This window comes from Anomalospiza imberbis, chromosome 3, assembly GCF_031753505.1.
Source record: "Anomalospiza imberbis isolate Cuckoo-Finch-1a 21T00152 chromosome 3, ASM3175350v1, whole genome shotgun sequence".
NCBI lineage: Eukaryota > Metazoa > Chordata > Aves > Passeriformes > Viduidae > Anomalospiza > Anomalospiza imberbis.
Genome location: NC_089683.1, coordinates 107500188 through 107520326, shown reverse-complemented (window position 1 = coordinate 107520326; position 20139 = coordinate 107500188). Strand labels below are relative to the sequence as shown.

The 20139-nt window shown below is 41.2% G+C and overlaps 1 protein-coding gene across 1 annotated transcript in view; it reads right to left on the bottom strand.

Annotated features, from left to right (window-relative positions):
• Positions 1–16240: 16240 nt before the first annotated feature.
• Positions 16241–20139, bottom strand: part of MACROD2 (mono-ADP ribosylhydrolase 2) — an 853971-nt gene continuing 850072 nt past the window's right edge. Inside the window, exon 19 of the mRNA XM_068186328.1 lies at positions 16241–19446. The gene's annotated coding sequence lies outside the window, so the exon portion shown is untranslated. The remainder of the gene's footprint in view (positions 19447–20139) is intronic.

Sequence of the window (20139 nt, the reverse complement as noted above, 5' to 3'; positions counted from 1 at the left end):
GTAGTTTGGTTGCTTCTTCATGAACTCCTGGCTTTAATACCATTGCCTTGAAAAGGAATACTGAAAGAAGGGACAGAGAAAAGTCTGAGGGATCTTAATGTGAGAAGAGATGGGATGGAGTTGAGCTGAAGGCATACAATAAACTGGAACCCAGGCAATGCGTTACCAGGGCTGCTGTAGAACTGAGCAGAGGAAGGTAGTGTCAAGAAAGACCCAGGCAAATTGGCAGCTGTCAAATACGAGAGGGTCCTGAGAAATGAAGAACAGAGTGGTTGTATATCCCATGACTCCAAAAATCCAGGGATCTCTTACATCATGTCAAGCCCCTGACATCTGATACTGGGATTGCTCTGCCTTCAGCATCAGCAGTGCCAAGATTTCTCCTCTGGACTTTGGATGCATGAAGCTGATCATCTCTTGACTAAATAGCATATGCTCAGATACCTTGACTCCATAACAAAATCTGGAAGAAAACGTGTGTCATTGTTTGGTGTATATTGGATTTACACTTTTTGTCTCTGAAGGATAGGTATTAATTCAGGCCATCCAAATGGTCTGTGTTGTTGAATCTGATGTCCTTTGCACAGAAGATGGCAGGAGAGATAATATTAAATTAATAGAATTGATCCAAACTGGAACTCCAAATAATTTTTAATGCTTTGACAGCAATTTCTGTAGGAGCAGATGAGTCAGTTTCTAGTCTGAGGCTAAATATCTTTGTAATGAGATGTGTGGTGATGCCTTTGGGGTTGAGACAAAATCCCCCCCTACTGTAAGACTCCACAAGACTTTGGCCTCAAACAATAATTAAGGGTGTTTTCTTTTGTGGCAAATTGCTATATCTTGTTCAAAATCAGATGGTTAAGGGAAGGAATAGAAATGATGTGTGAATCTCTTTGTAAAGACTACAAAATACAGGTAATATTTTAAAAACGAAATTTACTTCTTGCTCTTTTATATTTTTATTTGAAGATTTATGTTTTCAACATTCAGTTATTCTTTAAATCATTTCAGGGTGTCTCGTTTCAGCCCACCAATAGCTATACATTTTATTAAATGAAAATCTAGGAGAGCTTTCTAGAAATATAAAAGTTTTCTGGAACCTGATGTTTGCAAGACATTTTCTCAGGGACTTTATCCAGAAGAGATGAAGTGCAGATAAGTCTGTCAGCTGCTGTAAGATGCTCTGAATTAGTTCTGTCTTGCTGGAGAGCTTCCAGGACATCTCAAGCTTGGTGATAATTTCTGGTCTCTATAGTCAGTGCATCCAAAATCTTTCTTCCAAAAGAAGCCAATATATCAATTTTTTCCCCCTGTAGGTTTCCTGGATCTTGCTCTTTGTTAGCATTGCAGACCTCTGGAGCCTTCAGTCCACACTCCTTCAGCCTCTTGCCCCCTGCTAGCAGGACCCAAGGGCTATGTAGAGAGGAGTGTCTTCGGGAAGTGCCATTTCATCATTTGGCCTCGTCTGTTCCTAGTTCTGCTACAGGCTCACACACCAAGTTTGAGGACAAGCTTTGGCTGAAAACAAAGCTGAAAATTTAAAGGAAGCTGAGAAAGCATCCAATTCACATTGGAGAGAAACTCTGCAATTAGTTTTGTTGGAAGAGGCATCCAATCAGCTGTACACGTATGGTGTAAGTGTTAGGGAAGTTGGTAGCCTGACAAGCAGAACAACTCCGCTCTCATCCAAGCTAGTGGGAAAGAGATCGGCCCATCTGTGAACAAATGTCATGGTCTGGGGGCTGTTCTCTTCCCATTCTCTTTTCTTTGGTTGTTTTCTTCCTTCCTCTCCCTCACTGTCATTTTTAAAAATGCCTAACAACCATTCTATAAGAGAGAAATTGTGCAGAAAGCATGGCTGCATTAAAGAATTTCCACTATCTGCTTCTGATTTTTTTTATTCCACCCTCTCAAAAAAAAATTCCACTCTTCAGTTCCCAGCTTTTAATGAATGGGAGATAACATGCCATACTCACTCCAAGCAAAATATCAAAATATTTACTTCTTCTCCATATAGTTAATTACAGTTTATCTCTTTATTGTCCAGGAGTCCCAAACAATTGCTGCAAGCTTCTCATTGAAGCCTGCAACTGAGAAAATAATTTTTTTTATTCACTAAGTTAAATCATAACATGCTGCTCATCTTTCTAGACTTGTGTGTTTTTATATATTATATATATATATATATATATATATGTATATATATATATATATATATATTATAACATGCACTTGTGATTAATAAGACTGAGGAGTCTTGGGAAATTAGCTAGAGAAGCTGCAAATGCTACATTTCTGGAAATGTTGATTGGAGGGCTCTTTGACCATGCTGACTCAGCGAGTTTCCACCTCTAGTGGAAGGTACTGCAGGGGGCTTGGAAACAGACAATCTTTAAGATTCCTTCCAACCAAACCATTCTATGATTCTCTGAATTGTTCCAAATGGTAAATTATTTCTTGCCAGAAATGCCATACAGTGCTGGGGTTTTCGTTGCTATTACCTACCTATATTTTCAGAACAAGGAGTTAATACCTTCCCCACCAAATTAGGGCAACTGGCCTAAAAGGATAAACACAGAGAGTGTTTCACTTATTTTCTTTCCTGTCTGATGATTGCTGTGCTGAGAGAGCTTGAAAGGAAGCACTTTTCTCTACTAGCATGGGTACCAAATGTCTCCTGAGAGGTGATAGCTGCTGTTTCTGTCTTTCAGACCACAGACTCAGATGATATGAGGACTGTGACCTCTTTGACCCTCACGCTGGGTAAAAGGTGTTTTCTCATCACACGCAGTGTGACCTCCCCTGGCCTATGCCCAAGGCATGCTGTGAACCTACCTTCCCATTTAAACTTGAGCTAGAAGGGAAAGGGTACATGTGTGCCAGTTCTTAATGCCCAGTAGATGTATTTTAAATAATGGAGCTTTGGGGAGGAAGGGGGAAATCAGATGGGAAACCTTTGGCTTATTTACCCTGTTTTTTCCTCACTCCAGGGCAGAGGTATGTCTGTCTGGAGAAATATGATGAGTGTGTGTTTTAAGCTCTCCAGGAAATAAGGCCCAATTGATTGAAATATAAATTCACTTGATTAAGGGCTGATTTAATTTTTTTTTAAAGCAGATTAAAAATTAAACAATTTCTCCCTTTCTTTCCTAAATCTCTCCCTTTTTGAAAGCTGATCCACTGCTTACAGATCCTCTTCCAGTATTTAAAAATGCATTTAAATGCCAGTCAAGCATCCACAGAGACCAGCAGTCATGCTTGGGTTTTGTCACCACATTTCTGGCTGATACAGCATTGAGTGCATTGCATATTCCCCAAAATAACAATACACTGCACATCCCCCAGAATAAGGATAGCGAGAAGGATGGGAAGAGAGATGTGGTGTTAAAGGACTAGGATGATGGATTTGAAATCTTTTTGGTCTCTGGGTGTTTGAACAGAGTGTGAAGTTATCAATAGCAATCAGGAAACATTGGCTATGTTTGATGCTTCACTTATGGCTCAATATCTAAAATGGAAAGACTGATTGGTTTCGGAGCACGTTGTAATCAATATGGCATATTTGATGAATATTGCAGCTAATTAGCTGTGACTTGGTTGTTTAGTATTTCAAATGAGGAAAATTATCATGTCAATGCTCTAATCTCATAAGAAGAGAATTATTGCCTTATTTTCTGATATTTGTTTTGGTTTATGCATATGCATTTTTATTTCTGTATTTGAGTATGCTCTTTGCTTTAGTGAATATGTGTTTTTGTAAGCTCATGTTGAGCAGAATTTGTCTTTGAGTCAAAATTGACAGAAAAAGCTTAATCTGCAGCAAAAACTTGTATATTTGGTGTTTCTTTTTTTTTTTTTTTTTTTTTTTTTTTTGTTTGTTTGTTTTCTTGTTTGGTTTAGTTTTTTTTCCTTGCAGGGTTTTAAAAGTTCATCATACTCCAGCAGCAGGGAGTAGTGCTGTTAGCTTGCTTTCAGCACTGTCTTTGCAAGAGTCTGTGCAGCCTCCGGCACTCACACTACCTTCACCATCCCCAGCTGCACGCAGACAATGTCTCCAAGCCCAAACTAACCATTTCTTAGGACTTTGTATGTGCTACAATATTTTAATGCCACTATAAAGTGCCCTACAGCAATGTGATTGATGAGCACATGCCTCATGGCCTGAGTGATCCTGTCACTCCTGAGGCTGTTAGATGAGCAGGGGGTGTCTTGTGGCCTCTTCAATTAGCTGACCCTCCAGTATGAAGGCACTAAGGATGCCCCAGAGAGATCTGTGCCCACTAAAGATGTTAACTCTCCCTGCAGGGAGGTATGCTGATGAAACAGCATGTAGGATTGAAGTGCACCCTGTCATCATGGGTTCTATCAGGGTTAGGGGCAGAACTAGATGCCCCAAATCAGAAGTTTCACAAATTTCAATTGCTAAACCCCAAATAATCCTGATCAGGACAATGTGATCCAGAATCAGAACAACACAATATCTCTGACGATCCCAACTGGACACCAACAATGCTGGGTCCTTGCTAAGTCCCATCCACATTTAGAGATGCCTCTGTCAGAGAAGGGGGTAGACCTGCCTCTCTAGTGTAGAGTTCACAGAGAGGAGAATGAGTTCCAGCTCAGAGGATTAACGAAGGCCATGTGCCATACCACCTAACCAGGTTGTCATCTACCCTGTGGGTGTAGATGCCTGAGGGGAGCTTTGCTTGCGCTGTGAGATGAAGGTGCCTCAAGACTCATCCTGGATGCATTCACATATCTATGTGGATGACCCTCTGGGTCCCACTTCACCACAGTTACTGAGATCCAGAGGGTCCTGGAGTGGCCAACGATCACCTTACCCAGGTTCAAAGATAGATATGGCTTTGCCTTGCATGAATGCCTGTATAATTTGTAGGGACACTGTAAGAGACCAACTGAAGAATGGACCCAGGGAGAGGTATAAAGATAAATGAGTTCCTTAATTCCTGGCCTTTTCCATTTTTCTAGTCTTTAAAAACACTGCACAGGAGGTTAATCTGCCTCAAATGCCTGCAGCAGCAACCTGACCATGCTGAGACACCTTGTCTTGTAGCATACCTTGCCTCAGGTTTTTTTCCTGTCACAAAGTTATGTTTGGTGCCTGGCAATTAGTTGCCAATGAGTTAAAGTATATACAAACCTAATGCAGTCTTATGCCCTCCCTGCAGCTGTGTTTGTCTAGCTCTCCCCTGACAATGAGTACTTGCAGGGCATCCCCTAATGTTCCCAAACCCTCAGAAAAGCATATTTCCCCCAAAGAGAATAAAAAAAGGGGCAATAATCCCTGGCTATCATGTAACATGAGCCTGCTTGGGGTCACTCAGCAGCAGACAGCATAAAATGCCTAAACAAGCATTCTAAGCTTCCAGCTGGTGTCTTCTTGTCTTTCGTTTCACAGCTTAAGCTGCCAGTCCTCCACAAATTCTACCCTGTAGGAAGACTTGGAAAAGGAAAATGTAAAGCAGTAAAGAAGATGACAAAAACGTTTCTAAACATTTAAATGTCAAAATTTGGGATAGTCCAATTACTTCTCAGCAGAACATTGGAGCTTTTGAGTGGCTCCTGGTGTTATTTAAATGTGCATCAGGCTAGTGGGGAATCTAATCAGGGGCATTCTAATTGTGATAATGTTGCTCTGAGAAGCGGTGGTCTCTCAGAGACCGCAACAATCTTTGAGGTGAGCGAAGAGAGGAACTTGCCAAAAGAAATGGATTGCCATAGCTCCCTGCGAAGCAGATGAAGTTAGATTTTCCCTCATTTCAAAATGGGATTCCTTCATCCACAGGTTGCCAGGATGGAGCCTGAATCGTGAACAGTGGAGATGGGCCCTGATGAGATGATGGCCACTTCCAAATATTGCTTTCATTGTAATGGCTTGGAAATCCTGTGAAGTTGTGGAAGATTTTTCCCCTCTGACAGATTCAGACTTTTTAAAGAGGATTTTTTTTTATACAATTGGCCCCTTTCTCTTCTCTTCTCTTCTCTTCTCTTCTCTTCTCTTCTCTTCTCTTCTCTTCTCTTCTCTTCTCTTCTCTTCTCTTCTCCACTGAGCTCCAAACCTTTTGCCATAGGCAGGGACACCTTCCACCAGCATAGGTTGTTCAAATACCCATCTAAACTTTCCTCTTGAGATGTTTCTGATTTCTGCAGTTTTGATAAGAATTAAACCATCTAAATTGCCAAGTAGTTTTATTTGTAGGTATTGATTCCTGGAGAGGCAGGAAGTTTATATTTGAATGATGGATTGGCACACCATTAGCTCTGATTGAGATGACATCTTTAAATGAATACTGTCATCTTGCACTTAATTAGAGATGACTTAGTTATTTTGCAAAGCATTTCATTCAGGATGGGTCCCTGACGAACTTTTGAGCTTCTTGCAAGGGAGAAAATGGAGAAGGTTTTACTATTTGTCTGTATAAAAGCAACAGGAATTTGTAGATGCATAAAAGCAACAGAAATTTGGAAAGGAGGATGTCACTGAGGCAAGACAGCAGAGAAGGATTGAGAGGGGTATGAGACCACAGCCTCCATAGTACTGCTGGTTACCAGGGTAACCACAAAACAGACCTCTGTCAGATTTGTCATGGCAAACAGCTCTAAAAAGTGAAGGGGTGTTTTTCAAAGAAACAAAAATTTATTTGACCCACTTTATTTAGAGGGAAAAATAATAAAGGTAAGATGCCCCCTAAGATGCCCATTAATTTCCTCTTCATCTGTTTGATAGCATTTGTGAATGTTCTGTTTCCCCATCCTTGTGATTTGAGGGTTATTTTGGAAGAATAAGTCTATGAGTCTAGGAGCTGCATTCCAGCATAGAACTGGGCACCAGGATAGGTATCCCCAGCTCTCTTAAGCATTGTGGTCTCTGGGCCAGAGGACCAGGGGACCTTGGGACTGCCATTTACTCTGCAAGAAAAGAGACTGAATTCCCCATACACTCCCAGCCTGGCACAGGCACCAAGTGGCTCCCAGGCACAGAGACCTTTCCAGGCACTGGAATCCCCTATTTTGAGGGTTTGCCCAATGTGAAAAGAGGAAAGGCTGGGTCTGAGCCCAGTGCTCAAGTTCAAGTCCAGGCCATGTCCAAGGTGGCACTCAGTCCTGCTGGGGTCAGTTTAATTCCTGTACAACTTAGCAGTGTGTGTTTAGTCACAGATTCCCCAGCTGTGCAAAGACAAAGCATAGCTGAGCACTAATGAGGCATGATTTAAAATAATTATTTTGTAAATTAATTTCACACATAAACACTGACACAGTACACTGGAGTGAGGGCCTTGTAAGCTCAGTAAATGCCTGCACATTCTCTGGCTTTCTCCAGGTTGAAAATGTTTCCTTTCCCTTCCAGAAACACCAAAGCACACAAATGTGTTTTATTACCCCGAGGCAAGCAGATAAATCATCCAGCACAGTAAAAGCACATCCAGCATAGGGCAGGAAGGATGCAGCATGGGAGTCTGTGGAGCACATAGCTCCTGGGTGCAGTGGTGGGAAGTGCTATCACACCCACAGCATTGCTGCTGTAATTTCTGAGGTGTGTTTCCAGTTTTCATTGCAAATAGCTAAAGGTCTCCCTAGATCCCCATTAATTATATACAAATGAGTGTTCTCTGCAGCATGATTATATTTATTGCTAAAATTTGTTTGTGCCACTAGCCTTCCCTTATTTTCTTCCTCATAGCATGTTTCTCTGATGGCGTTGCGTGGGCAGTTTTTCTTCTTCTGGGACCACATGCCACAGGGAAAGTTCCAATCTTGATAGCTATTAGACTAAAAACTTCTTAGAAATCAGCTGCAGAACATATTTTTTCTCTCTGCATATCTAATGTCATGCCAGGGGGAGAAACAGACTCCAAATGCACCATGGTTTCTCCTGTATAATGTCAATTTGATATTTATTTGACTCCCTGGGGGCTGTTTCCTGAATGCAGGGACATGTGATGATACAGACCCTCCACCAGAGCTACTCTGACCCCTCTACATCTTCCTCATGCTCTGTGCCAAAATAATGTATTGTGGTAGGAGGATTCCTCATCACTTCATGGAGCTAGAGAATTGGCTAAGGTGATCTATGTAAATAAAAGAAAATAGAACAGAGCAAAATAAAATAAATAAAATAGTGGATGCAGAGGGTGAGCCTGGGCAAGGGGGTGAGTGTTGAACTGAAGACATGCAGGTTCACAGGTCAGGAATGAGCCCCTGCATGGCTACCACTGCAAAGAGAGGTAGGAAAGGAGGGACCGATGCATGTTGAGGAACAAGTTGTTTGATAAATTACTAGGAAAATTAAAATAATTATTCTACCCTTCCTATCTCTTGCTTTTCAGTTATGAAGTTTGATGCTAATGAAATCACCCAACCAGTTTTTCCCCAACCTGTCCTGGAGGAGAAGTAGCAAGGCACAATGAGGGAACCAGGGTAAAAACTAACTCCATGCATGGCTTCATCATGTGATGCCAAATTCTCCTCTTCATGGCTGGAGTGGGATTTCTAAACTTCTTTTTCAAAGAGACATGTTTTTCACAGTGCCACCCATCTCACCTTTGTGCAACCCAGACCCAAGAACAAAAGGAGCTCTCTGTATGTTGATAATTCTGGATAAATAAATTTAGGCTTTGGGAAAACTGGATAAAATGTAGTCATGTGTCCAGTGTAGTGAGGCTGAGGGATGTCTTGCAAAGTCATGTGGTTCTTGCTGGTGATTCTGTGGTGCCATAGAGGATTGCAGGGAGTGAACTAACCCAAGACATATTTGCTATGTGACACATCCCTTCTTAATCCCATTCAGATCCCTCTGCGTTCCTGGAAAAAATGAAAAGCTTAACTGAAAATCACGAGATTAAATAAATAAATTAAAAGGGTGTAAAAAGCCAGGCAATAAATAAACCACTAATTCTCGCCTTTCTCCCAAGTGTTAGCATGAGTATGCAGGGACATGAACTTGCTTGTACACTCCTTGCACACCCTTACCCTTCAAGGTGAAGTATTCTCTCTAGAATATATGAAATACTCAGACACACACACAAACCAGAAGTGTTCAGAGGCTGTCAGCTTTCCTAAGTGATAGAAACTTTGCTCTAATAGCAGCAGTAAGAGGGACCCCACTGTTTTGATTCTCAGGCATAATGAGTTTCTTGCTGATCTGGGACAGTAACTTCAGGTTAAATTCCTACAGGATCCAAGTTCTCAGTGTGTTCGTCTGTCCTCTGAATTGAAGTCCTCCCCCCTTGGTAGCAAAATTTGATTCAAAGGATGATTTTTATGGATGCCTGTCTTAGCTGCTGCAGCCCAAGTCCTGGAGGGGAAGCTGAGGCTGTTTAACTGCACGTGGAAGCTGGTGTTAATCAAGGGGATGCTTCTGGGCTGGAGGTGGTGTGTTTATTGTGAGACTAGGAAACAGTGGAGGAGAAGGAGGCAGGAGCAGGAGGGACAGTCAGGAATGCTGTGAGAATGTGACGTCTGTCCTTGGGAAGAAAAAGCCTTCCTGTCACCCTGCCAGCCATGGCTCCCCTGCCCATTACGGGGTGGGTTAAGCAAGCGGCAGAAGGGCTCTGACAGAGATCAGAATCCAGAGGGTTTTTTTCAACATGCCTTTCTTTTAAAAGCTCCCTTTATGCTCAGCCACTCAAAGAAAGCCATAGTTATTTTAGTATCTCTTTTCCCTTTCCTTCTCAGGAAACGCACTTGGCTTTGCAAGTCTCAGGAGTTGAGAGGAGACAGAGATGGGAGAGCTGACCACAACAGACCCAAGGCATATTCTGGACCATATGTTATCATGCTCAGGATATAAAATGGGCTGAAAAAGGTGAGAGTTTGGAGTTATGATATTGGTCTTCTAAAGTATTATAGTATTATTACATGTAATGAATCCCTTCTTTCCTGGCGATTGCTGACCACCTACCTGCTCATGGGAAGTGGTGAATGAGTTTCTTTTTTTTTCTTTGCTTCTCTGCAGGATTTTTGCTTCCCTTATTAAACTGTTCTTATCTCAATCCACAATTTTCTGACTTTTACCCTTCCTATTTTCTCCTCATCCTGCTGGTGGGGGAGTGAGCGATTGAATGGTGACTGGCATTAAACATCTTGTAGAAGTGCCTGCCCACTGCCTAGGGCAGCTTACCCAAGAGAACTAGAGGGTGTGACCTTCACCTGGAGGGAATACATTAAAGCCAGGACCTGAGTGCTTCCTCCTAGTTTGTGCTCTGCTGCTTGTCTCGATGATGGGCAGCAGCAGTGACCAGAGGAGAATACATGGCACCCTGAAAAGGCGACTAAGTACCAATTTCACTTTTCTTGTTAACTATTTATATTTTTTTTTCATTTATTCTGGCCTTGTTATTTTTTTTTTTTTTTGAGCCAAGGACATTTGGTAGATCTCCTTGATAGACAACAACTCTATTTTGTAGCTAGCATAATCTGTGCTAAATCCAAAGGTTTACTGCAATATCCAGCCACTCTCTTTGTTTCTATCATTTGTATTGTCTGTCCTTCTCTTCTCATGCTTGCAGCCCATAAGATGCCTTACCCAAAGGAGAAAGAAAATATCTTTAAGTCATCCTCCCTTACCAACAATGATGAATGTGGCCCAAGGTGCAGATGTCCAACAAATGGGAAGGTGCTAAATGCAACAACAAAGAATGCATCCTCTGGACAGGCAACTGGCCTGTGTCACTGACTGCTCTGCAGAAGCAGTGAAGAAAACAATTTAACAAGATTCAGGATAAATGCCTTCAAATTTTGGTTATTTATGTGGAGGTAAGGAGTTTAAAGGGATACAGTCGTACACTACATGCTTGTTTGGCTTCTTCTGTGTAAGAAGTGTGGGAGAGAAGAAACATCTCCTGGCTTTCTGAGATCCTGCCCTTGTTTCCCTTGTGTTCTTCCTTCCCATCACTGCCTCTGCTGGATGCAGGTATCTCAGTCTCCTCCCTTACCACGCCCAGAGTTGATGTGTGCGATGATGTAAATTTATCCAGGTTTTGGGACTGCTCTTTTTGCTTCTCTCCTCTTAGCTCTGCTGTGTTGAGGCTCATGTGAAGGCTAAGGGAGTGATGATGGCCTAGGTCTCTAGAACTGGTGCTCACTGGTGTCCTGTGCTGTGTATGCTGCTTTCCCTGCTGTGTCCTCCCTTGTTTAATATTAGGGCTGCAAATCCCTGCATCTCTTTCTACATCTTGCATGAAGATGCACCTTTTCACAGCTGCCAAGGACACCTCCTGCTTGTGCTTGGCCTGTTCATAGCAAGGGTGCCGTTGGGTGGTTTGATTAATGACTGGCACTACCAGGACCAAGGGTTGCTCCTGACCCCTCAAGTTTCCTGGATTTTTCATGCCCTAGGTTACTGATGGATTGTAAAGGCAGAACGAGGTAAATCAAGTAATACAGTTGGGTATTTTTTTGATATGAAGTGCTGCACCTTAACTGAAACAAGTGGTTTGTTTAAGCTTGGTTTTAGTTTCAGCTGACTGGAAACAATGAGTGTTGGGTTGTGTTGACCAAGTGCCTGCAAGGTAGGCTTTTCTTTTCACACTGGCTTGAACAAGATGCCGACTACCAGAAGCTCAGGCTCGTGATGAGGTTTAGAGGATCGTGGAAGCTCAGCATCACAGAGGCAGACCAGGATTTGCAGATGTCTTTGGGCCATCATCTCTTCCAAGCAGCTCCCTGGGGATAGGGGGCTTAAGAGATGTGTCCGCTATGTAGCAGTGCTGAACCAAAACAGGCATTTGCTGCCCACAACCCCTCCTAACTCCCCATGGGAGCTTCTGCTTTCCTATGGCACTGCTATTCTTTTAGCCATTTTGGGAAGGCACCAAGCCCAAAAGCCTATCCCGTCTTTAAGTCTTCTTTTCCTCGGGGTTCAGCAATGCAAGTCAGAGTTTTAGCAGAAGCAGTGTCAATCATGCTGTCTCCCTTGCTTGACATACAAGGCCAGTCATTGCAGGGAAGGTCTAGCAGGTTGTCTCCACCAGCAGAAAAAATGGCTCATGAATTGGGTAATTCTGCTGAAGCAAAGGAGGCAATGTTTTATCTCAGTCCTGTTCTCTCCATCCACAGCAAGGCTAAAACAGCAGGAGGCATTTTCATTGCTCACAGCTCCATCTCTCTTTTCTCTTTTTGGCTAAATAAAAGTGTTGTTGTTGCTGCTTTTGTTTTCTTGCTTGTGGGGGTTTTTTTTCACCTCTTTGGGGTCATACTGCTGGGGCTGCCACGTGCTCTCCACAGCTGGATCAAAGTCTCTGTCTGCCACTGTCTACCATTGCCTCCCGTTCCCAAGCACACGGGTATATCCCCATCTCCCTCCCCCTCCAATTCTCCAGCATCCTGCTGAAATGTTGGCCTGAACTTTGGACAATGGCTGCTTTTCCAGAGCCCTCAGCTGTGAGATAGGATTAGTGGCTGGCTAGCTCAAGCTCCAGTGAGCTGCTGTGGTGCTCACTGGGCTAAAAAAATTTAGTTTGCCCCACATCCAACTGTATGTTAATATAGTCAAGCAGAAAAAAAACAAACCAAAACATGATCCAGGGCTCCCTTTGTGTCAAGAAAAGAAACAAGTGTGAAGGTCTGTCAGAATGTTTTCCCTGTGTCACAAGTTTTGTCAGCCTTCCACTGAAAGCTACAGGGGACTACAGCCTTTATTTTTTTCCTGAAATAAATTCTACCTTTTCCTCATTTACAGTTTGTGCTACGCTTGACTGAAAACAGCAACAAAGCAACACTTAGAAGTGCTTTTTGTTAACATGGTTTTTAAAATTTCTGCTTCTGTTTTTAGCTCATGATAGAAATCAACTTCACCTCAGAGTCCTGTTTGTTCTCTGACTCCTGGTCTCATGTCATACTATTGTTCTGCTATAAAATTTCTCAATAAAATCTAGTGTACATTATTACATATTCTATGTTATACATGGGGATTACATATATAGCAATCCTGGGAGTTTTCTTTGGGACGTGATAGATCCTACATGACATTTTATAGAGAATTTTGTTCAATTTTATTAAGTGGATATACTGCCAAAAAAAAATCTACAATTACATACTATATGTGCAATAGATACATACAAGATATAAAATACAGCCTACAGTAAAACTTATCTAAATACTGCATAACACATCATATAATATAAACATAATAATAATAATCAAAATAATATAAACTATAAACTATATATAGTGGATGATGGGTAGTTAATGTATTTTGGACCATATAGTGTATGTTATTATATACTGTATGTGTACTACACCTAATTTATTTAGATAAAATGTGTGGTCTATAGAAAACTCATTTTATCAAACTTGGGTTTATATAAACCCTAAACACAGGTAAAAGCTGTAACATAAAGTCAATATTTGCATAGAAAGTGTTTTGTATTACGTAAACTAAGCCATCCAGGTATCATCTAACATGGAGATATTATATACCAGCAGTCTACTACAAATACTGTGGTTTAGACCACATATCATAGATAACATATAAGCTATATAATATTTAATATTCAATGTATATGTAGCTACATATACAGTAGCACAATATTGGTGTTTTATATGAGACAAATGTAACTTGGGATATTACTGCACACAACAGAACACTCTGTATTATGTAGTATATAATCCCTATGCTATTCCATTGTATACTACTCCTTTATATCATATATTTGTGTCATACCATATAGAAATTATATCATACTACGTTGTTTGTCTAGTAAATGTCATTAGCAAGACACAATACATTACATAATGAAACATAATAAATCTTATCTTCTTATCATAATCAAATATACTGTATCTTACGCTACACATAGTATTTACTGTAAACACAACACATAAAATCTTCTTTGACTGGGGGAAAGAGGTAATCAATGTCTCCTCAGCACCTGGCCTCTCATTTCTCTTTTCTGCAGAAAAAAATAAACACACCCTCCTCTGGTGTGGGGTGCTGTGAAGGGCACATCGAGCAGAGAGGGGATTTTTAATTTCATCATGCCCGTTTGTGTACTTCTGGATTTGTAGGTCTTTGCTGCTTGTTTCAACTGTCTTGTGATTTGATCTCTCATTCTCTGTTTCTATTTCAAAACAATTTCCTGACTTGCTGCTGCGATATAGTTTAAAAATATATTAAAGTCTTATAATTTAGGCTTACATTTCCCATCCAGGAGGACACTTCTACCAAGCAGGTACTTGGAAACTGGTGTGAAATAAGTAGGACTTGTACATACAGGGCAAAGGCCAAAGAGGTTCCCTGGCCAGTGCAACAGCTGGTGTCACCACTGCAACCCAGAGTTGCACTGAAAAGTATTTATAAAAGCTTGTTCTGTTTTTTTCCTGGGAAAAACCAGGAAGATCTTGGTGACTATTTTTAATAGGTGAGGTGTTTCTAGTTGCAAATGCCAACCACGTTTTCCAACATCAACCAAGTGCATGGACTTGCTCCTCTGCCAAGGAGTGGATGATGCTCAGTAGGGTTAAACTGGAGGAAAATTTCACCTGTGTAATGCAAATAGGGGTAGCCCCCCAAACCATGAGCCCTGAGCTGCCACCAGATGGAGCAACCTCCCCAACTACCTCCTCCTCCACCGGCTGTATTTTCATCAGGAATCGTTTTGGTTTTTTGGGTTTTTTATTATTTTTTTTTTTTTTTTTTTCCTGAAGGAATTCATTGTGATAAATATTTTATCAGTGAATTCTGAAACAATTAATAGTGATTTGACATTTACTTTAGGGAGTTCCTGATAATTTTAGTGGATTGAGAAATTAGGGTATTTAAATGTCTCTGAACAGTTTTACTTCAGAAAAAAAAAAAAAAAAAAAAGATAAAAAAAAAAAGCCCACCCTCAAGACTAATTAAAATCCCAAAGCACAGTTTCTACCTTACAAATAAACCAAGGTCATAATAACCCCTTGGAAGCTGCTGTGTGAAGGGGCTAGGGAGAGGAATCAAAGCCAAATTAAAGTGTGCACATAACCCTCTGAAGAGATTCACATTGAAATCCTGAAAGGCAACCCAATTTCTCTTGGAGACCCTCACTCTGAGAAGCTGATTAGGGAAACTGGTAATAGAGCCTCTGTTTCTGTAGACATATATTGACACCCAATGTAATCAGCTCCACAGAAGACTTTCCCAGGCACAAATCCACCACTTCAACACCTTCCCTTTCAGACCTTGTTTAGAAATTTGTCAAGAAGACTCTCCTAATCCACATCATTTGGAAAAAACATCCATCTCTGTGAAGATCTGCACTGCTTCAAACACATGCCCTTCTTCATACTCCAATGGCATGGACTTTTTCCTCTTGACGTGTTGATTAAGAAGGGTGGGCAGGACAGCACTTTCTCGGCTAAGAAGGCAATTTATTTGCTCTCTCTTAAAACATGCACAGTATTTCAGCAGAAATAGGCTACAGTGTGGGTGAAGTAGGTGCTTCCACTGCTACACAGTTCTGGACATAAAGTGAAAACAGCTGAAGCCAGTGAGAAGCACAGCTATTTCTGGTATTTCTCTCTCTCAGGTTAGCTCAGACACTACATACATTTGGGGCCTGCATACAGCAAAAAGGCAGACATTCCCCACGGCTATGCATCTCCTGTACCTTGTCCTCTTCCATTTAGCATTCCAAGGGTTGCACAAAAGGAAAGGTGAAATTTCAGAGAAGGAAGCCATTTGTTGGAGAGTGTTGAACCCACATAGCCCAGCCCCCTCACTTCAGTTATTGATGTTTAAAACCTCGGCTCAGGAGAGTAAGGCCGGGTTGGTACGCACAGTTTCACCTATGTCATGAAAGAATAAAACCCCACTTTTGCAATCTTTGAAGTATCCTCTACCTATCCATTTTTTAAATAAGTGATGGTCGAAAGAACAGATAACATCTAGCACACATAATTCTCTATTATACCTGTGGATTGCATTTATATGGAGCATTCTTTGACAGATAATAGATGCTGGGATTTAGTGCAACAGCACAGGTTTTGTAACATCTCTTGTGCAGCACTGGGACCAGTCAAGATGCCTTCCCCCTTTGAGCTGTAAGATCCTGTAAAAATCCCCCCTGCCAGGAGATATCTGGTTGTTACAAGAATCTGCCAAATGACAAATTTTAATGAGGATCCAGCTGCATGCATTGCAGATGGCACATCCAAACCAAAACGTCCTTCGTTGACAACCAAAATTACCTCTGCACCACTGGCATGGTGAGGAGGGCATAAACACACGAGTGGCATTGCCTTGTCTTCAGGACAAGCTTTATTAACTATTTGCTTTAACAAGGTAGTTATGAAGGCATTGGTTCTTTAGGTTACAAGGAAAGTAACGAGACTCGGGTTCAGCATGTAAATGACAAAGAAACAGAAAGGCATATGTTAACCCATATAACTACTAGACCATCTATTAGAAGACATTTTGCAAGCAACATTCTACATTTCTTTGCATTGAAGTAAAAACATATTTTTTGGTCAAGAAAATTACCTTTTTCAATTTTTACATTTTTTTAAAACTTATATCACAAATGTCAGGGTAAGGCAAATCCTGGATGAACAATATGATAAAAATCCCTATTCCCCAAGAAAATAGATCCACATACTCTGTTAAATTTTGTAATTTTAAAAGCAAAGCTGGCATGCACTGCATATAGAGAAAACTTTTTCTTTTTTTAAATATAATTTAATTCAAGTCCTAAAGCAGAACAGTGTTAATTCAAAGAGAGGCTTTCTCAGTGCTTTATAGAAAGAGTGACAATGAGCTGCAGTGACCCTTTATTACAGACTATGTCTCAGTATCACCTTTGGATATCATCATGGGAGCAGTCACCAGCCTGAGGAATGGTAGGGATGAGCACTTTCAGACACAGGAGAAACAACAATCAAGCACAGCCTCTTACATTGAATACAAACATCAGCACCCAAAAGCTGCTACTCCCTTTACACCACCTACTGTGAATACATTGTGAGTTTAAATCAAAATCCTTGACATAAATACCAGTGTGGTGATTCTCCATCTAACATTTGTTCTTCTACAAAACCAGCTCCTTACCTTTCTGCATCTCCAGAAGAACAACAGAGACTGACTGCATCGACTGTTATTAACACAGCTGAGAACTCATGCTGCCAAAGTATACTCACTTTATGAGTAGTGAAAAATGCCAACAACTCAAATCAAAACCCACCCAAAGGAAGACAGATATAAACAAGGCTGCAAATAGTACAGTAAGGACTTAATCTACTCATAGGTTTCCTTGCTTCACGCTTTCTGGACTTCATGCTTTGCCGACACATCATTGGGCAAATGGTTGTTTCCAAGACTCACTATTGTCTACTAAGGTTAAATAAAAAGCAAAATGAAATTACTGTCAGGGGCTAGAGAGTGTCTAATATGATGCATCTTTGCAGCTAATTTTTTTCTTTAACTGCCAGTCTTCACAAGACATTTAAGGGATCTTTATCTCCTTCTGAATGACCATATCTCAGCATCCAGCCTCCTGTGGGGCTGTCCCTTTGGCTCCCTTGCTAAAGACAAAGTTGGTGAAAAAAGATTCTGACCTCTGATTCGTGGCTAATGTTAATGTTGGCCATGGGGAAGCACGATCAGAAGAGGTACAGAACTACATTCAAGGGACTGGATAGTCTGTTGAAGGTATCACAGTTATACCACCTCCTTATGAATTTATCCACTCCTGACCTACCTATTATGACAGCCTGTTTCAATCATAATAACACAGTATGAGAAACACACAGAAATATAAAGGACCATGCAGAAGAGTGCACATCCCAAAAGACATGTTCTGTCAAGCATGACCCCAAGATTGGGAAAGGAGAGCATCAGAGGCACCTCAAAGGAAACAAGGAGTCCCTTCAAGAGTATTTGGAGAGAGCAAGAGCCAAAGGAACGCTAGTTACCAAATACAGGTAATCTTAGCAAAATTCTCAAACCGATTAATAGACTAATATTAGCTCGTTTACTCCTACAATTGATCCAATTTGGAGTTGTCCATCCACTCCAGGTGATGAAGAAGCTCCTTGAGAGCCCCTCTGGTGCCTGGGTGAATATACCACTGGAGGCAGCACACAGAAATGCCCTTCTGATCCCACCTCAAGCAAACCTGCTGGAGTCCCACAGAGAAGGGGAGGAGGGGACGTGGGGGGTGAGCTGTACTCTCTAGGAGCTGTACTTTCTGTGTGTAATCTGATGCTTTTCCTGTTTTCCTTTCTAATCCTTATTTTTCCTTGACACCCTTTTGAATGAACAACAACCACTGACTGTCATAGCCCATGTTAGATACACTGGGTCACCCTTGACTTGATGTTACTCCAGCACAGGATTTATCATTGAAACTGCTCTAGCTGGGATGACCCAGATCACAAGAGGATAGAGATATGTCTTACCTTTTTTTTATTTTTTTTTTTTCCTGGCCAGATATGAAATACCTATTCTGTGATTCAGGAATATTTTGGGTGAAAATAAGAGTACAGAACCAATTATTTTTCTTAAAATTATCAATTTAGAATCAATTACTTTGCTTAAAATGACCAAATTATTCTAAGCAGCACTTTAAAATACAGTTTGTAGCACATCCCACTAGGGACACAGGTTGCATGCTCTTCCATCCAGTGTATTTTTCATCAGTTTTGGTTACAGTACAATTGGGAAATGTACATGAAAACCTTTTGTTCCTTTTCTACAAATTTCAGTGCAGCATTTACTGGCAGAACAATTGACATATGGAGAGACATTCTTATCCAAATAACTGCTAATTGCTTTTTATAAAAAAAATAAAAATCCATGCATATGCGGTGGAAAATGTAATGAGGGCTCACAAAAGCTACTGTGTAAAGCTGTTAAAGCTGGGAGCTGTATTTAAAGATGCCTCTAATGCAGAGTCTTTCCAGCATCGAGGAAATGTCTGTTGTCTACCTGTACCCAAAGGTCATACTTACAGCACTGGTTTTGAGATGGGCAAAACTAACTGGAAAAATCAGGATTTAGGGTGCTGGCTGTTTGAGGCCACATGTGCTGTTAACATGTAAGGACATGGCACAGCATAGGCTGATCATGGGAAAGAAGATAAAGATGCTAGAAAAGGGGTGGGCCTGGATACAGGCTACTGATGGTATGATGCAGGAAGAAAAAAGACCCAGTATGAGAGAGGGACTCACATTTAAGAAGAAACTGTTGTAAATTGCAGGGTTGTAAATTTGCAGGGTTAATTGCAAAACATTGTTAGACCTGGGAAGTTACAATTCTTTCCAACAGACTTACAGAATGAAATGCAATGAAGAACAAAGAGAAATGAAAAGCAAAGACTCATTCCCCCAAAAGCTCCCCCCCTCCCAACCCGCTGATCATCTCTGTGTGCTCTTTTCGGCCAAGAATGATGCTGTAGGATGTCAGCGCCTGCCCGTAGGGTTTCCTTGGGTCTCTCCTCTCCTGCATCCTTCCTTCGCCACAGCAGTAGAGAGAAAAGTGGAAAGAAAAAAGTAAAATTTTCAAATGTCTGAACAGAACCCACGTCTCATGTTTCCAGCAACAGATGCCTATGGTTTCATTTTTTGTCCAATGTGTGTGTGTGACACAGCTTATGTATAACAGCTGCTATTGGGTGAGCAAATTACCTGTGCTTATCAGGGTGTCTTGGTTTTCCAGAGCACCATCAAGCAACAGCTTGATACCAGAGACCCCCAGCTCTGGCAGGTGCTTTGGTGACAAACAACACATTAAAGTACTAAAAATAGGAAGCAGATGGACCTCCTTCACTCCAGAACGACCCTTGTGAGATTCTCTGAGGTTTAACAGGCTGATCAATCCTCCCTGGGGATCGCTCCTAGTAATTAAAACAGCAGCAACGGAGTTTGGATGACTTTGACAGTGAGTTGCAATGAATTTGATGCCTGCTTCTAATTCTGTGCATGCCATTGAACTGCTGAGCAAAACATGGCGTGCCCAGGATCTGGCCCCTTTGCATCAGAAAGATGTCTGCAAAGCCACATCTTGGAGTGGAACTAAAGAGATTTATTAATTGATTGCTAATTCATGAGCAACAATTACTCCAGCCCTAAACATTCACAGATAATAATTTCTATGGGAAAATGCAGCGTCAGAAACAGACTTCTTAAGGGCCACATGAAAACTGT